The sequence below is a fragment of the Barbus barbus genome, assembly GCF_936440315.1.
Source record: "Barbus barbus genome assembly, chromosome: 25".
Taxonomy (NCBI): domain Eukaryota; kingdom Metazoa; phylum Chordata; class Actinopteri; order Cypriniformes; family Cyprinidae; genus Barbus; species Barbus barbus.
In genome coordinates this window covers 18,542,017-18,561,009 of record NC_136753.1, presented here as the reverse complement: position 1 = coordinate 18,561,009, position 18,993 = coordinate 18,542,017, and the positions used below count along the sequence as shown (strand labels likewise).

The 18,993-nt window shown below is 35.8% G+C and overlaps 1 pseudogene across 1 annotated transcript; it reads left to right on the top strand.

Annotated features, from left to right (window-relative positions):
- Nucleotides 1–13,786: 13,786 nt before the first annotated feature.
- Nucleotides 13,787–15,051, top strand: LOC306844798 (cilia- and flagella-associated protein 144-like; annotated as a pseudogene). The gene is made up of 4 exons: nucleotides 13,787–13,906; nucleotides 13,989–14,049; nucleotides 14,303–14,406; nucleotides 14,977–15,051. The product of its transcript is annotated as a cilia- and flagella-associated protein 144-like (transcript).
- The last annotated feature ends 3,942 nt before the right edge of the window (nucleotides 15,052–18,993 follow it).

Here is an 18,993-nt window from a genome sequence, read left to right as displayed (position 1 = left end):
TTAGATATACAAAATAAAAAGAGAGAGAGAGAGGTTGAAAAGAAAGTATGTGTGAAAGTGTCACAGTGGCTAAAGCACTATTGTAAGCTATATTTTGGATTCTCATAGAGTATGTGGGTTTTAGGCTTTGATGTGACCATGTAGCAGGGTTTAGCTGCTATGAAAGAAGGCCAAGTCCACTTGATCTGCCTCTTCAGCGCATTGTGCAGGGATCAAGGTCTCATTACAAGGTTTCCCCAATGTAGCTACCATCCTCTGACCAGGCAGTGAACCAGCACAAATCAGCCACGCGTGGTATTCTGATAAGAGTATGATGTGTGCTATATAGAGCTAAGGTGCTCAGTCAAAAATAATCATGCATTCTTTGTGGACACTGGCTGCTAGGGCAACTGTCATTTACTGCAATTTAAAGTAAAAGTTTTGCATGTGAATTATGTGCCATCATTATCTTTGTTTTGTTACCATTTCATATGTTTCAAGTCTTGTTTTCATTTTTGAAGCTGATCTCTATGCTTTTCTTTATTTGGTTGTGGTCCGTTTAAGAATCTTAAGTTTCTGTAAAGAGTCACGCCATGTGACCATTAATAAAGAAGTGAGCAAGCATGACACAGAGAGTAGTATTGTTTAGTGTATCTGAAGCTATACTGAGATAGTTGCATACATCTTGCGTCTGTTGTAGCATGGTGGGTATGTATTGACTGTTTTTAACAATATCTACGATTTCAGATCATTGTCTAGGGACAGTGTTACATTTTATGGAGCTGATTGATTGTTAGAAGCCTATTATTCTCTATCTACCTCACAATAGTTAATGGACATTTCGTTCTGGTAATGGTTATACTGTTCCTAGACCAGTAAAAGTTCATATTAAGGGATTTAATTAGTTTCATTTGATTATATCTGTTGATTATGCATTTTGTATGTTTCAGTTTCACCTTTCCTCACAACGTCAATAAACCTGTGGACGAGGAGTCTATGTCTTCAGAGTCTTGATGTTAGGGAAGAGTTTACCTGGCTGCCAAGTTATATACAGTACATATGCCAAGGGCAGCACAATTTTCTTATAAAGAGACAAAACAACTCATGTAGCCTGCTGAATATCTTCATCCTTGAAATTATGTAAATGATTACTAATTTAAGCACAAAAATTGTTGAAATATTTCCTTTGAATGTTTAGTCTCACACCATTAACATTCCAATAGGTCAACCTGTAGACAAGGACTGCTCCCATTTACGGATGAACAGTTTTCTGTGTTAAAATAATGGATGGTTTTGCTTACACATTCATGCAGCCTAAGTAGACATGTCATCATTTGATAGAGACCCTGAAGGTCTGAGCACCATTATTTTTCTCCTTCACTGGTTAAATAAGGTTCCATCCATGCAGCTCTCACTCAGTCAATCTCTCAAACACTTAACTGTAATTTGTTTTGGTCAGGGACATTATAAAAGCCTGGGAATTACCCAGGCTCAACATGCCATTGGTTTACACAGAAAGAAAGAATAAGAAAAAGTTCGAGCCATCTTTGAGAGATATTTCAGAGACATTTGAACAGCAAAATATGTTGATGATGAAATAATGCTTGTTTGTGCATCCCTTCAGGAAGTATTTGCAGTCCCTTTCATCTTTGGCATGAACTTGCACTCAGTGTGCATATCAGATGTACTAAAAAAAAAAAATACCAAAATATATTCAGGGAAAATATCAAGTCTAAGACATGGTTTCTGAAAAGAGCTTGGCCTGTGAGCGCAAAGGGATGCCCAGAGGAGAGGAAATGAAGTCTTAGTGAGCACAAACTCTTACACTTCTGTCAAATAGTGGTTTTATTGAAGTTTATTTTCAGAGGCTTTACACAGACCAACATTCCACCATCGGTGATTGAAAAAATGATGGTGTTCAACATTGCCGTGTCTTGGCCAAGCTATCATTTTTATATGCGTAATTATTTTGATTTCCTGAGGCAGCTCATTTTGCACTTCTCTGCTGTTTGCTTTTGGCACTTGAGATGAGTTCAAACGAGTGGCGAGGTGTTTATTTTTAGTTTCCCTTTACAATGAATTGGACAGGTTTAGTCCCCGGACTTCCATTATACCATTAGATTTATATCATTTTGACAGAGAACTTAAAGGAACAGTTCACCTAAAAATGAAAACTTGTGAAAATGTTCTTACCTTCAAGATATCCAAGATGTAGATGAGTTTGTTTCTTAATTGGAACAGGTTTGAAAAAAAATTATCATATCACACTCACCAGTGAATTTAAATAGCTGATAAAAACATCACAATAATCCACAAGTAACCCTCACGACTCAAGTCCATCAATTAATGTTTTGTGAAGCAAGGAGCTGTGTATTTGTAATAAATCCATCAAGAGTAATAATAAATCCATCAAACAAGTACGTTATATCCATATTATTGCTTTCTCCAGTGAAAAAGTCATTTTCTCTGAATCAAGCGAGAAATATGTGCAGAGCAAAGGTTTTGCATTGTCCTGCTGAAATACACGTCATCTGGAGGGGAGCATATGTTGCTTTAAAAACTTTATATACATTTCAGCATTCATAGTCCCTTATGAAACATGCAAGCTGCCTATACCGTATGCACTTATGCACCCCCATACCATCAGAGATGCTGGCTTTTGAACTGAATGCTGATGACACGCTGGAAGGTCTCCCTCCTCTTTAGCCCGGAGGACATGGTGTCTGTGATTTCCAAAAAGAATGTCAAATTTGGACAGGTCTGACCATAGAAGACTTTTCTACTTTGAAACAGTCCATTTTAAATGAGTCTTGGCCCACAGGACACGACGACGCTTTTGGATCATGTTCACATATGGCTTCCTTTTTGCATTATAGAGCTTTAGTTGCATCTGCAGATGGCACGGTGGATTGTGTTTACCGACAGTGGTTTCTGGAAGTATTCCTGGGCCCATTTAGTAATGTCAATGACAGAATCATGCCGATGAGTGATGCAGTGTCGTCTGAGGGCCTGTAGACCACGGGCATCCAACAAAGGTCTTTGGCCTTGTCCCTTACGCACAGAGATTTCTCCAGTTTCTCTGAATATTTTGATGATGTTATGCACTGTAGATGATGAGATTTGCAACGCCTTTGCAATTTGACATTGAGGAACATTTTTTTAAAAGTATACCACAATCTTTTTACACACTCTTTCAGAGATTGGAGAGCCTCAGCCCATCTTTACTTCTGAGAGACTCTGCCTCTCTAAGACATCCCTTTTATAGCTAATCATGTTACAGACCTGATGTCAATTAACTTAATTAGTTGCTGGATGTTCTCCCAGCAGAATCTTTTCAAAGTTTCTTGCTTTTTTAGCCCTTTGTTGCCCCTGTGCCAACTTTTTTGAGACCTGTTGCAGGCATCAAATTTTAAATGAGCTCATTTAGTGGAAAAAATGTCAAATTTCTCCATTTAAACATTTGTTATATTCTCTATGTTCTACTGTGAATAAACTATTGGCTCATGTGATTTGAAAATCTTTTAGTCTTCATTTTATTCAAATTTAAAAAACGTCCCAACATTTCTGGAATTCGGGTTGTATAAATATAACACTTTTGTGATGTTTTTTCAGCAGTTTGAACTCTCATTCTGGTGGCACCCATTCACTGCAGAGGGTCCAAAATTATAAATTTAAGTACAATAAATTCTAAATTTCTCCAAATCTTTTCAGATGAAGAAACAAACTCATTTACATCTTGGATGGCCTGAGCATAAGTACATTTTCTGCAAATTTTTATCTTCGGGTGACTTCGGGACTATTCCTTTAAGAAGCTTTTATTTCCAACTCTGATAGTTCTTACACAATGCTTTACACAGTCCCATTGATATCATCAATTAAAACACGATTACTAAACGATAGTGTTGAATAAAATCACAGATTGGATTTCTCTTTTTATAGAAGATAAAAATGACACAGATTAAGGGCTGTTTGATATCATTCACATCGTTCATAGACCCCTCCTGCCAGAATGCTGTTATGGTATCACACAATCACAGTTGCTGCCATGTAATCAATATGGTTGACACACTAGTACTCCATTCCCATGACACACAGTCTGTGGTATGTGTGTGTGTGTGTGTGCTATGCTTTATGCATGTACATTTATATATTTCTCTCCAGGGGTTTTGCCCTCAAGTTAAAACTAGCATTGTTTTTATTAACTTAAGCATTGACAATGTCAATAACTCTAGACCATTTCAACTTGCGATGTGTTGAGAAATGCATTGCATTTTTTTATCTAAAATAAAAAATGGAAATTGGAAATAAAGCAAGCTGAAAATTAAAAAAAATATTTGTTATTGATTCCATCACCTTGTAAAACCAAGCCTGTGGCAAAACAGAATTGTACAAGTGATTAAATGGGATTGTTTGTTCCGTATCTCAGTGTTGGACCTAAATTAATCTTTGGCTTTGCTGATATGGAGAATATTGTATGGACTCGTTCCTGGATGTTGGCTGGTTTATCAGACTCTCACAAATGGAATCTAATCTAGTGTTTCTCAATGCTCCACTCTGTGAGGGGGCCCTCGTGTTGATGACACCCTGATTGTCAGTATGCATGTCAGCTTCGACGTCTACACACACACATAGAACTGAGCATTTGTCTCTGTTTCGTCACTGCTCTAGTCCAACCTTGACTGATGTGCATCTTTGTTTGGAATACTAGATCTTTCCACCCATTGATGTGTGTTGATGTTATCAGAGTAAATCTCCCAAAGAGAAGAAAACCTCATATCTCCACAGAGTGAAAAGATATGTAACAATGGTTGCTCTAAACTTTCATTTGGTTCAGAGGAAATAGGCAAAAGTTTTTTTTTTTCCGCAAATCATGATATCTGTTGAAGTGAAAAGATAGAGAAGTCTATATAGACCAAGCCACGCTGTGTTCAGGACTATGTTAACTTGTATAAGAAAATAAAAATGACATAAAAATGACATAATCAATAGTAGAAAATAAATAAATACATAATATTTTTCAATCACTTAATATTCTTTCAATATTCTCTAAACTGCAAGTTAAATTGTCACAGCTGTTTTATAAGATATCACATCTTTATTACATCACAATTGATTTTTATTCTACCATGTTAAATCACATTACAGCTTTCTAGTTTGCACTGGCATCCTATATTTTAAAATTTTATGGTGGCATGTTCCAAATTCATCAAGGGAAATATAAAAAAACTTGTGATATTGTGCTCATTTGAAAGGCATAATCTTCAGTAGATTGTATAGATTACTTTGAATATTTTTTGCAAGGTTATTTTTATTCATGCAAACCATCAGAGCCTTAGTGTGAGTCATTTATGATCTTAAACATGTATGTGCACCCACTTACCAGCTCAGTCTCTCTCACACACACACAAGTAAGTGCTGATCAGTTCCTCAGGGTGGCAGTGGAAAGTACAGGAGCTTGGAGTGACGACATAAGGGAGCTCTGTGTTTCATAAGTGCCTAATACTGCCAGAGGGAATGTCAAATTGCATCAGCATGTACCACAAAGACCTGCAGTTAGTATGAAACCAGTTAGATTTAGTTTGCCTTTGTGTGGAAGCTAGCACCTTGATGGGAGTGAAAAGAACCACAAGAGCCAAAGAAATCCCCTAAGAGCAAAGATTTGTTCAGCAGATGAGCAAAGACTGATTAGTTTCACAAGAGGATTCAATGTGCATTGCAATTTTTGCAGCAGATGTCAATGAATATCATTTGACCAGGAAGATTTAAAAAATTAGTGGTTCATTCATTAATGTGTACACCTTTAACTTAATGCTGTGGATATACAAACCAGAAGACAGAAGACAATGAGTGTAGTGCTGAAAAGAGTCGGGGCTAAACAAAGTCTATAAGTCAGTGTTTTTGAATGAATCAGTCGAGTGAATGATTCAGTGACTAAAGAGAGACACTTGCACTGCGTCTAAACTACATACTGTATAGGGACTATATTTGGTTTTAAACTTACTTCACAACCATTAAAAAGTATGTTCTATAAAGTATAAATATGGGCAGTATGGATAAAATTTGTTGCTTCACATTTATAAATCCTCTCCTGTCGTCCATCCAATGCATACTTTAAAATCTAGGCGGAAGTAACAAGTCATCCGGATACTTTATGCCTATTGTTTTGTAAGTGAATTCAGACATACTACTTTTTTCACATTCTATATAGTATGGAAGTAGGCATATTCGGACACAGTATTGTTTTGTTTCTTTATTAATTGGTTGAGTGAATGATTCAGTGACTCACTAATGAATGCAAATCACTTGTTTTGTTCCAGAAATCATTTTTTTAACAAATCAAATAAATGAATGAGTCGGTGTCTCATTTGCTGCTACCCCCTGGTGTAACGATGTAATCTGCAGAAAAATCCATTGAAAAATGCCCACCACTAATGCACAGACAAGTATACATTTGCTAGGAGGAATAAATTATATTGCACAAAGAGATGAAAGAAAATATATGTACAATCTGAATACCTTTCTGTTTTTTTTTTTGTTTTTTTTGTTTTTGTTGTTGTTGTTTTTTTAGGGCAAAATTACTTCTTTTTAAATATTGAAAAGCATGTTTTCTTTCCTGAGAATTTCAATACATTGCGTCATTTAAATATAAATCCATTCATTTTACTCATGAGATAAGCCAGCAGTCAGCATCCTCTTGAATTTGTGCAGTAATTTATAATTTATAGGTAAATCGAATAAAACAAATAACAGTTAATTTTCTTACTTCAGAGTTGTTTTATTTAGAAAACATTTTTTAGGTGGCTCAGCCTCTTCTGATGGACCACCGCTGCAGGAGGTCCTGCTACTAAGGAGTACAAAGGACTTGAGAAAAGTTTCAAGAGTGATCCACTTTACACAAGAACGTCTACATCATGCCAGACCACACGTCCCCTTTACCTCGAAACCATTGACTTAGTTTTGAGCACAGGCACAACGACTAAGATAAACACACCACCAAGACCCCACTCTGAATATGAAGAAGTGTAAGGTGGTAGTCAACATGTCTGAACAAACCAGAGGCACTTGAGCAAAGTGTTTCAATAAGTGGAGGCTTCACTTAGCGTAACCTGATCACCATTTGGGCTCCATGGGAATGACAGGCAGTGATTGGCATCACCTCTGTGGTGCAGACGTTGCTGTTTTAACACTGGATAAGGACAGAGGAGAGGAGCCTTTGTGCTCTTATCTGTGCATACTGCATGTGGAGTCGCCACCTCTGTTTGGAATCAGTCTAGCTGTGTCTCTAGCTGTAGCTCCTTCTGAGAGCAGACCAGAACAACCCCACACATTCAGGTCAATAACATGTTCACAGCGTGACTCACGCCTGGGCATGCATAGGTCTGAACTGTTTTATACTGCCGCCAACCCTGGAAACAGCATGGTAAGGGTTTGAAGAAGCCCTAAACACTGATGGTCGGTGTCATTTAGAGGAGCATCTCATCAGTACTTGTGTTTAAAAACATATAGGAGATAGACTGGGGCTAGCTGTTGCACTTTTTATCCCATCTCAACTCAGCTTTACTTCTAGAGCACTTTAAAAAGTCACAGTGGTTTCAGGTACCATAGTGTTGTACATAAAAATAATCACATACATCAAGACAAAACACAACTAATACAATACAAATACAATTTACAATACATTATTACCGTATTAAAAAAAAGGAAAATAAATTAGATTTTAAAGCATTGTTACACTTTGTACTCCAGTCCATATTTATGCTTAATATTATCCAAATTATTATTTATTTTATTTTATTTTATATGCACAGTTTTGGCTTTAAAAAGCTGAGTATTTCACCAAATTTACTGAGCATTACTGAAAAACTTTAGTGACATGCCCCAAATTACCGAAATTGCAATAGTAAGCTATTTTATGAGTATATTATTTACAAACTGACATTGTATTGTTCATATACTTTGTATAAACAGTACAAACGCTTTTTATTAAGATTTTTTCATTTCAAAAGATTTTTTAAAGAGTATCTTATGCTCACCAAGGCTGCATATATAATGCAAAATAGAAAGATTGCTGTAAGAAAAATGTTGTTATAACATTTCAATATTCTCAATTTCTATTCACTCACCTTTACTGTTCAGTGAAATAAATTCAGTTAGCCAGGGGGGGGGGGGGGGGGGGGGGGGGGGGGAATGATTATTATTATGATTATTATGTAAGAGACTACGAAAAATGAACCAATCCCATTTCAATGTAATTGCCAGACAGAGAGTAAAGTGTTAGCAGTACTGCCAGGTGTGAAGTGTGATAATTATATACTAGCAAACTGGCAGAAACTGGCCCAGGACCAGAGCTCCTTCTAAGGCTTTCTAATGACATTTCAGCATACTACTTTGGTGGCCTGGAAAGAGCTAGTCAGCAAACCAACACACTGAATTTATTTCTAAAATTGAGACCCAAAATAAGGTAGTCTCTCATATGTATACTATGTATTGTATTATTTGACTGTTCTTTTTCTAACAAATTAGCACCAGAAAATCTTGAATTTTCTAAATAGCATTATTTAGGATATATCATAATTCAGTGACATTATAGCCCTGTTGCACATATGTCGGTGTGGAATTCCCCTGTAAAAGCCAGGGGCCATCTGCAAATGAAACTGGTACTGAACTAGTTGTTGAGCTTTCACCTAGTTTCAATCCTCCATCATTCATCTCATGGCAACTGATTACATTAACAAAATGACTTTAAAATCTCCTCCTTTCACCTCGTCTCTTTTAGATTGACATGTATGATAAAGGGATTAAAGATGTATGATTTATTCTGATTAATATGATGGACAGGCCATTGCTGTCTGGGACACATTTAGCCTCCGAAGTAAAGAGTTCGTTGTAAAGGTTTAATGGGATGTCTATGAGTCTCTTTGAACTTAATGAGCCTATCAGTCTCAGTTTAATGGATGACAGCTACTGTGCTACAGTAAGTGCTTGCAGTGGTCCTCTTGTATTTGACTCATTATGTTTAGATAATATAAAATTATCAGATCTTTTGAGTAGTGATTGCCAGTTGTACAGTTTTGTCTTGTTTTCCAGTAAAAATATCTAAGCACTGACAAGATCAATGTTTTCAGAGAATATATCCTGAATTTTATTTATTTTTTACCCATTGGAAATAATGTGTTATCTTGTTAAGTGATATATGCTTAAAAAAAACACACACAATGGCAACATAAGTTATTTTTATATATACTTTTTTTAAATGTATATGTGATATTTTAAAATTATTACAGTAACGTTTTATATATTTTATTTTACTATTTTGTTATGTTTTGTCTGCTGTGTAGTTGATCGTATCGAATTTTTCATTTTGTGAGTTAAAAATTTTCAGCCACTTCCTGCATTCCAGAGAAACGAGTGGAAAAATGGCCTGATGATAACATTGATCCTGGGCTTTGGACTGGTTCCTCCTCAATATCTGTCATACTCACAGGACACCCAAACACAGCCTCTTTACTCACACCACCTACTCTGGACATAAGCCCAAACAGACCCAACTCCCAAATGATACTTTGCAAACACAACCTGGGCTCTCTGAAGAAATCCAATCCCTCTTTTGTCGCCAAGTAGTAAGTGGTAGTTGAAGACAGATCTGACATTTAGCTGGCTCATCACCTTGTGAAGGAGGGACCGCCTGTTCTGATTTCTGCTTTTTCTTAAGACAGATGAGGCGGTTTATTTAACATAGCCTGGTCTTTTTCCAAGGGAATAAAGCTTTAAAATATATATATTTAAAAAATTGAGATGAGATACACTGAAAAAAAATTGTGTAAAGTGTACTTTTTAATCAATTTTCATTCAGAAATTGCAAATAAATGTTACAATTTTTTTCCAAGGAAACAGCAAGTAACATTGAATTAAACATTAAATTTGGAACTAGAACAACTGAAATATTAGTATTTAAATAACAGTATAATCTTTTTCATTTACAGTACTATTAAATAGTTTTTTTTAAAGTGTAGATAGATAGATAGATAGATAGATAGATAGATAGATAGATAGATAGATAGATAGATAGATAGATAGATAGATAGATAGATAGATAGATAGATAGATAGATAGATAGATAGATAGATAGATAGATAGATATATTTGTTTTACTACATTTACCTTTTTTGCATTTTGTTTGTATTCATTTCAGCAATATAGAACATACTATTTTTGGATGCATTTTTGTCAGTACTAATATTTATATTGTTAAAACTTTATGGATCTGTTGTGACTTTTTTGTTGTGAGCAAAAAAATTTGCCTCAGACACCAAGCCTGTGTCTAAATATGGTATTCATATGATGTAACAGTATAGACAACAGTAATCTGATACTCTTTGTTTTATTTAAAACTTTGAAAAATGATTTATTTACAGTATACTAATGACTGGAAACTGATGTCAAAGCTTCCTATAAAATAACTAATAAAACTACAGGCACTATGATCATGCTTAGTCTGTCATATACTGTGTCCACTGACATTTACCACCATCAAAATCCCATTAAGACACTGCTGTCTGATAAGGAGTCTTCATGAGTGAACTTTGGAAACGCTCTCACACAGAAAACGGAGCACAGCGGCCACAGAGAGCCTGCTATAGTTGATCAAATGTAATCAATGTTACTCAGTCTGCAGTTCTTTCCTCTCTCTCACCTGTCAGGACTGCTCAGATCCCACTCATGACGAATTCCATTGTGGATCCCCATGTGATAGATCCTTTTCCCAAACAAAAGCCACTCGAGAAAAGAATGTGAGGCAAGCAGCAAGCTGTTTCTGTATTTGTCTTATGCTCTTTTTATTCCTCTGGACATCCTCTTAGGAATGAACAAAGTGACAGTTACAGTAATAACACTTGTTATATAAGGCCAAGGGGATAGAGGAAAAGCAGGTACACATGTTTTATGTGACATACTCGCTGAAATTGCTATTAGCAGTGACAACAAAGAGAAGTGTGTGTGCTTCTATGTTTAGCTGTCTGTGTGTGATGACAGAAGAGAAGTCACTTGATAAGCTTGTGAAGACCAGACAGTATTTTCGCCAATCAGATAACAGAACACATCAAGTGCCAGTGTAAGTTATTGCAATTAATTTAACAAATGTCAAACTAATAACTGCAGGCGGTCCTGTTACAAAACAAACTTGATCTTGCATGAAGTGTGTTAGTTCATTTTCATTTTAGAAGAATCTAACATGAAGATGTTCTTGTAAAGATGATTTTTTTTTAGTACTCATTAAACAACAGACCTGACTCAACATAACTGAATGCCTGAAGAAAATCTAATAAGTAAACTTTGAAATGAGTCGTGGTGTTAGCAAATATCAAGCAAAGCAAGCTATGTGACAATAGAAATACTGTGTTTTTATTAGACAAATGTAACAAATTAAAAATAAATAAAAGTTGCATAAGACATTTTTACAAGTTTTGCAAAGGTTGAATGTATTTAGTATATAAGTGAAATATTATTATTGTGAAATTGTTGATTTTTTTGTTGTTGTTGTAAAAAGTTTTTTACAGTTGACCTGCTCTCTGGATTGCTCAAGACAAACTTCAAGATGAATGGATGGATGAAGTTACTCAAAGCATTTGCCTGCATCTCCCTTGGAAGCATTCTGGGGTAACAGTGATTAGATGCATGTAAAATATGCTATGTATTTATACTAATTATTATATTATATTATTATTTACTTAAAAAGCATATTTTCTATATGCTAAATTCTATTCTATATGGTAAATTTCACAAACAATTACAAAGAAACAGCAAGTAACAATAAATTATGAAAAGCTGAAATAGCAGGCTATTTTCTTGTAAAAAAAAATAAGAATAATAATCCAATAACATCTTAATGTCTGCAAAATACATAAGATACACTTAATTAGTTCTTAACAATTTTCATTAAGAAATTGCTATAGTAAATTTCACGAATAATTGCAAGGAAACAATAAGTAACACTGAATTATACCTGAAATTTTGAAATAGAATAACTGAAATATTAGTATTTATTTTCTTGTAAAACATACTAATTTTCCAATAGATAGATAGATAGATAGATAGATAGATAGATAGATAGATAGATAGATAGATAGATAGATAGATAGATAGATAGATAGATAGATAGATAGATAGATAGATAGACACAAACATAATTATGATTAAAGCTTATAGCTGAATGCAAAGTGTGTCAGTTTGAGGATTAAAAATCTATTAAAAACATATGTGACAAAGGATGTGAAGTCGAGCAAAGATTTGTGTATTCCTTAAAATTGTTCCATGCTAATAGCTAGAAATGAGACAATCAGTATTTCTCTTCAGGCAATTTTCAGGACAGTCAACTCCTCAATTGCTGTTGCTCTTAGCACATTGAAGAATGATCTGACTCAATTTATTTAAGTGATTTTCAAGCTATTTACAATTTCAAGCTATTATTCCAAGTTATTTAATGTGTTACTTTTAAAACATTTTATTAAGCTCACTTTACATGCATTGAGACAGAATTAGGAAGTGATCTGGTTTGTGGAAATAACTCGAAATAAATCCTGAGTGATTAGATATGATTTGGGAACAAACTCAAGGTGAATTCAATACCACCAATGCTTACAGCCTGTATTATGACCTTATATCAACCAGTCTAGCCCACCAGGAACACCCAATTTCATTAGAAAGACTAAACACAGTTGATTTAGAACAGACTGGGACTCTCAGGGTTGAGTACATGGTCTCATTTTGGTAGCCGGAATCCTTTACACAGTCCTATTAACAGAGAACATGCTGAGGCTGAGGGAACACTTAAAAAGCAGTGCCAATCTGATTTTTCAAGAGAGTTTCCCATGACCAAGTGGCGTCTCCATTGGGCCTCAGTGATGGCGAGTGTATTCAGTACAATCAGTGCCATCAGTGGTTTATGACTCCTGGGGTTTATCTACTAGATAGAGATTTTGCAGCCTGTGCGACGGAGAAAATAAAGCATCATTTCTGCTGAAGATGGGTGACAAAGAATGATGGTAGGCACATTTATCTGAACCTCAACATACACTTATACCTAAACAAACACACGCATTCGCATTCACATTGACCCTTTGTGTGTGAGATAGAGAATTATCGTGGTGTGCGTGTAGACAATAGGCCTTGAGCGAATGTGTGTTTGTGTTTCGGCACAGATTGTGGTCATGGATGACTGCTAGTCACAGACATAGCATGGGCTCATGGTTAGATGTGCTGGAAACTTTCTCACGTTCTTTTGACAGATGTATAGGAGCAGTCCAGCAGGCATTCTTAAAATAGCCTAATGCAAAACTTTGGTGTAAAGAAAAGAATTGTTAACAAGATAAATATGAATAAATAAAAATGATACAGTACATGTAGTTGTTGTGTGATTTGACTGTACTAATTTTATTTTCTACAAAATAAATTATTTTCTTACTAAAAAGGAGTCATTTTAGATATTCACAGCAAATGCTTCCATGTCACAAGACAACAGTTTCTATATGAATTATGTTTTGATTATCCATTCATTCATTCATCCAACACAAGCTGATAATAGTTCCTGCTGGAGTAATTGGCATGCATTAGAAGAAACTACCAGACGAATTTCTGATGCAAACTAATTAGTGGGCTTTGGCGCCCTCGTGTGGATAAAACCGGTTTAGCGCTTTGTTTACAGTTGCCAAGCAACACGATTCATAAAGAAAACCGACGTGTTGGCCATTGCTGCTGGAAGTGATTCTACTAGCAAACATTAGCAACTAAAACATATTGGATAACACTAAATATGGCAAACCCTAAAGAAAAAGACCCTGTGGACATAGTTCACCAGAATGCTATTCATGTCGAGACAATAATGAAGGAGCTGAGACACCAGAAGAGTTTAACATCAACCCCTTCAAGAAACGTGAGTGCAGAGCTTCACTTGTTTACAATATGAATGTCTCTGTGTTTGGTTAAATATGTACAAGAGCCTTTTTGATTTTCAGTGCACATTCTGACTGACAAGCACATGCCCAACATCGCCTACAGAAAAGAAGAGGATCGACCGTAAGTATTTCCACAAACTTACGTCTGATTTAACACAGTTCTACCATAGTTTCCGTTGTTAAATACACAAAATATATTAAATCTATATGTTAAATTGTTTTACATTTTAAGTGGTTCATTTGATGTTAGTGGTGATAAAGTAATTATTATTTACCATTAACTGTATTTGCTGTTTGGGTGTCTGGGTTTAATGTAAATTTAATATAGGCCTATTGTACTATGTAAAATGTAATAACAAAATGTTTTTGTACAGCTGCTTTTGTCCAGGCCATAAACAGGGCCCATCTGGAGCCCACAAAAAAGTACTCGCACCCTCAGACTGAAGCACAAGAGATAGGATGGATATCAAGTCCTTTAGTAAGTTCTGTATGTATTTATGAGTGACTGAATGAAAGAAAAGGATAACAATATGGGAGTCACTAATGTTCTATTTAGATTCCATGTGAACATTTTAGAAGCCATTTAGATTTAAATGTGCGTATTTATTTATTTATTACCACTTAGGTACAATAAGGTTCAATGTAGTTTACTACTTTAGTTAACATTAAATAACAATGAAAAATATTTCTAAAACATTTTACATTTTGTATTACTATTATTTATTAAACCATGCATGTAAAAACAAAATATACATTTAAAATGTTTATTTTGATGAATCTGCAGAATTGGACAGTTTTACTGCTATATATAACCAAAAACAAACTTTTGTTGCTGTTGCTTTTTGCAGTTTACATTTGCACACCCCGTAGTGGATTCATTCCCAATTTACGTATTACAGTATCCCAAATTACCGTGCATATACTTAACCATCACTAGTGCAGTAAAAAAATTATAAATAAATAAAAACAAAGACATAGGAGTCTTCCATAATCCTCCAAATCATGTATTTTGTGCAACATTTCAGATTGCCTTAGATCGCAGTGACAGAAGATCTCTGACTCTGAAATCACCAAATACATGGATGCCGCATGGCGGTTGAAGGAGCAAACACAAAATTTGTGATGACAGTTTAAGTTATATGTTCCTGATGCCATATATACACTGTGTACGCTAAAGCAGATAAATAAGTCTAGTTATCATCTGTGACAATTGCAAAATGGCCATTCTTTGTTATCACAAATAAACACAAAAATTGCACAAGCACAAATGTATTTTAGAGAACACTCACTAATACAGATATGGTAAGGTTGGGTTTGCACAGAGGCTGCAGGTCTCAAAATCCCATGAGCTGCCCACCTAGATGGTGTTTTTACTATTTTGCGAGGCAGGTCATTTGATTTTAAGACACAGCCGGGGTGTTTAGAAATTCAGTGGCGTATCTAGAGATATGTTTAAGTGGGTCAAATGGCCACCATTCATCACTATGAATGTGACTGCTCCTGTCCTGCAGAATCTCTGCATAGTAAGCAAAAGAGATTAGTTCATAACTAATCGATCTTAATGTCATATTATACAGAAACAGGATTCACACAGCTTGTTTTGCAAATGTGCCTTTTTCACAAGAAAAATCACTGGCGGTTTATTAGAACATATTACACATAGTGTATCAGACACTCAGGTCAAGATTTATTACATTACTTCTCCCAAAAAAAATGATCTTTATATGAAGATACGGTAATATTTTTGTTGTTGTTTATTTCTTACAGAAATGCACTGAAATCTCATGTACTCAGATTTTGTCAAATAAAATCAGGACTTAGTTCACACTAAAATAAAAATTCGGTCATTTATTTACCCTCATGTTGTTCCAAACCTGTATTGAGTTTCTGCTTGTGCTCAGCTCAAAAAATGATATTTTGAAGAATGCTGGTTTCTAAACAGGTGCTGGTAGCCATTGACTTTCATGGTATTTTTTCCCCATACAATGGAAGCCAATGGCTACCAGCAGCTGTTTGATTACCAACATTTTTCTAAAGATTTTCTTTTGTGTTCAACAGAAGACAGAAAAATCATACAGATTTGCAACAACATGAGAGTAGTAAATGATGACAGAATGTTCATTTTTGGGTGGACTATCACTTATGTTATCACTTTAATGTTATAGAGCAGTGATCCTCAAATCTGGCTCGCGAGATCCACTTTCCTGCAGAGTTTAGCTCCAACCCTGATCAAACTCACCTACCTGTGATTTTCTAACGATCCTGAAGTCATTGTGTCTCAGGTGTGTTTGATTAGGGTTTGAGTTAAACTCTGCAGGAAAGTGGATCTCGTGAGCCAGATTTGAGTATCCCTGTTATAGAGCAATGGAAGAATGTATCCCTGGATAACCAAAAATGTACAATAAAAACATCTCAAAGTATAGCTTTTTTTTTAAATAATTTTTTTATTAATTAATAAAAAGTTAAAGTGCTCACTGTGTGGTCTGACACATTTTTTAAAGATAATGTTTCAAGAGATTTAACCTAAAGCAGAAGCTAATGTTTCATTAATTGCTGAAAGTTTAATGTTGTTTATAAATAAAATAAATATAAATGCTTATATTACATTACATTACATTAGGTTTTGTACTTCTGTAACATATAGTTTGGTCATTGGAGATCATTATGAATTCAAGACCTTCTCTCTCATTCCTCTCTAGAGAAGTCAACTACTTTCTAGCCAAAAGTCTCATTCATTTATAGTCTCTAAATAATCATTATCTGAGTCATCAAAACGTTTTTCCTCCCCTATGAATGGCTAATAATTGGTGATCTTATTAGTGCACATTAGCCATTGTATTAAGTATTTAGCATTGAGCATTACTTACAATTAGAGTGTTCCCAGTATCTGCTGTTTCTACATGCAGCCCTCATAAACCTTAAAGAAAGCATGCATACATACAGGTCCTTTTCAAAAAATTTGCATATTGTGATAAAGTTCATTATTTTCTGTAATGTACTGATAAACATTAGACTTTTATATATTTTAGATTCATTACAACACAACTGAAGTAGTTCAAGCCTTTTATTGTTTTAATATTGATGATTTTGGCATACAGCTCATGAAAACCCAAAATTCCTATCTCAAAAAATTAGCATATCATGAAAAGGTTCTCTAAACGAGCTATTAACCTAATCATCTGAATCAACTAATTAACTCTAAACACCTGCAAAAGATTCCTGAGGCTTTTAAAAACTCCCAGCCTGGTTCATTACTCAAAACCGCAATCATGGGTAAGACTGCCGACCTGACTGCTGTCCAGAAGGCCATCATTGACACCCTCAAGCAAGAGGGTAAGACACAGAAAGAAATTTCTGAACGAATAGGCTGTTCCCAGAGTGCTGTATCAAGGCACCTCAGTGGGAAGTCTGTGGGAAGGAAAAAGTGTGGCAGAAAACGCAGCACAACGAGAAGAGGTGACCGGACCCTGAGGAAGATTGTGGAGAAGGACCGATTCCAGACCTTGGGGGACCTGCGGAAGCAGTGGACTGAGTCTGGAGTAGAAACATCCAGAGCCACCGTGTACAGGCGTGTGCAGGAAATGGGCTACAGGTGCCGCATTCCCCAGGTCAAGCCACTTTTGAACCAGAAACAGCGGCAGAAGCGCCTGACCTGGGCTACAGAGAAGCAGCACTGGACTGTTGCTCAGTGGTCCAAAGTACTTTTTTCGGATGAAAGCAGATTTTGCATGTCATTCGGAAATCAAGGTGCCAGAGTCTGGAGGAAGACTGGGGAGAGGGAAATGCCAAAATGCCTGAAGTCCAGTGTCAAGTACCCACAGTCAGTGATGGTCTGGGGTGCCATGTCAGCTGCTGGTGTTGGTCCACTGTGTTTTATCAAGGGCAGGGTCAATGCAGCTAGCTATCAGGAGATTTTGGAGCACTTCATGCTTCCATCTGCTGAAAAGCTTTATGGAGATTTCATTTTTCAGCACGACCTGGCACCTGCTCACAGTGCCAAAACCACTGGTAAATGGTTTACTGACCATGGTATTATTGTGCTCAATTGGCCTGCCAACTCTCCTGACCTGAACCCCATAGAGAATCTGTGGGATATTGTGAAGAGAAAGTTGAGAGACGCAAGACCCAACACTCTGGATGAGCTTAAGGCCGCTATCGAAGCATCCTGGGCCTCCATAACACCTCAGCAGTGCCACAGGCTGACTGCCTCCATGCCACGCCGCATTGAAGCAGTCATTTCTGCAAAAGGATTCCCGACCAAGTATTGAGTGCATAACTGAACATAATTATTTGAAGGTTGACTTTTTTTTTTTTTGTATTAAAAACACTTCTTTTATTGGTCGGATGAAATATGCTAATTTTTTTGTGATAGGAATTTTGGGTTTTCATGAGCTGTATGCCAAAATCACCAATATTAAAACAAAAGGCTTGAACTACTTCAGTTGTGTTGTAATGAATCTAAAATATATGAAAGTCTAATGTTTATCAGTACATTACAGAAAATAATTAACTTTATCACAATATGCTAATTTTTTGAAAAGGACCTGTCATATCAGTTAAACTTTTTTATATGATATGAACATCACAACTCTGCAAGTGTGTGACTCCTAGATATCAAAACATCATCCAAATAGGTTGTGCCCCATCAAATTAGGTTTTCTACTTGCAAAGTTTTCCATCTTTTCTATTAAGATAAACAAATAATTTGTATCTGTAAGAAGTTAAAGAGTCCACTCAGCATTAAGGTGAGAGTCTTGGGAGGTCTAAACATTTTCTCTGAGCCTCAATCAATTTGTCAGCCAAGGGTAGGAGGGGGCGACTGTCTAAACTGATATCTCAAGTCAGCACCAATATGCTGTATCCGACAAGGATTTCACTGCAACATTTAGACGCTCAATAAGGTCTTAAAAGGTTAATTAGAATTCTTCCTAGTTTTCACTCATTCTGATCCAAATGATCAGAAAAGTTTCTTTTGCCCCTTGATGGCAGCGCAGTTGCAGGATTTGATGTGATTTATTGAAGTGTGTAATGCTAACAACCCCTTTCATCTGGAGCCACTATAGGC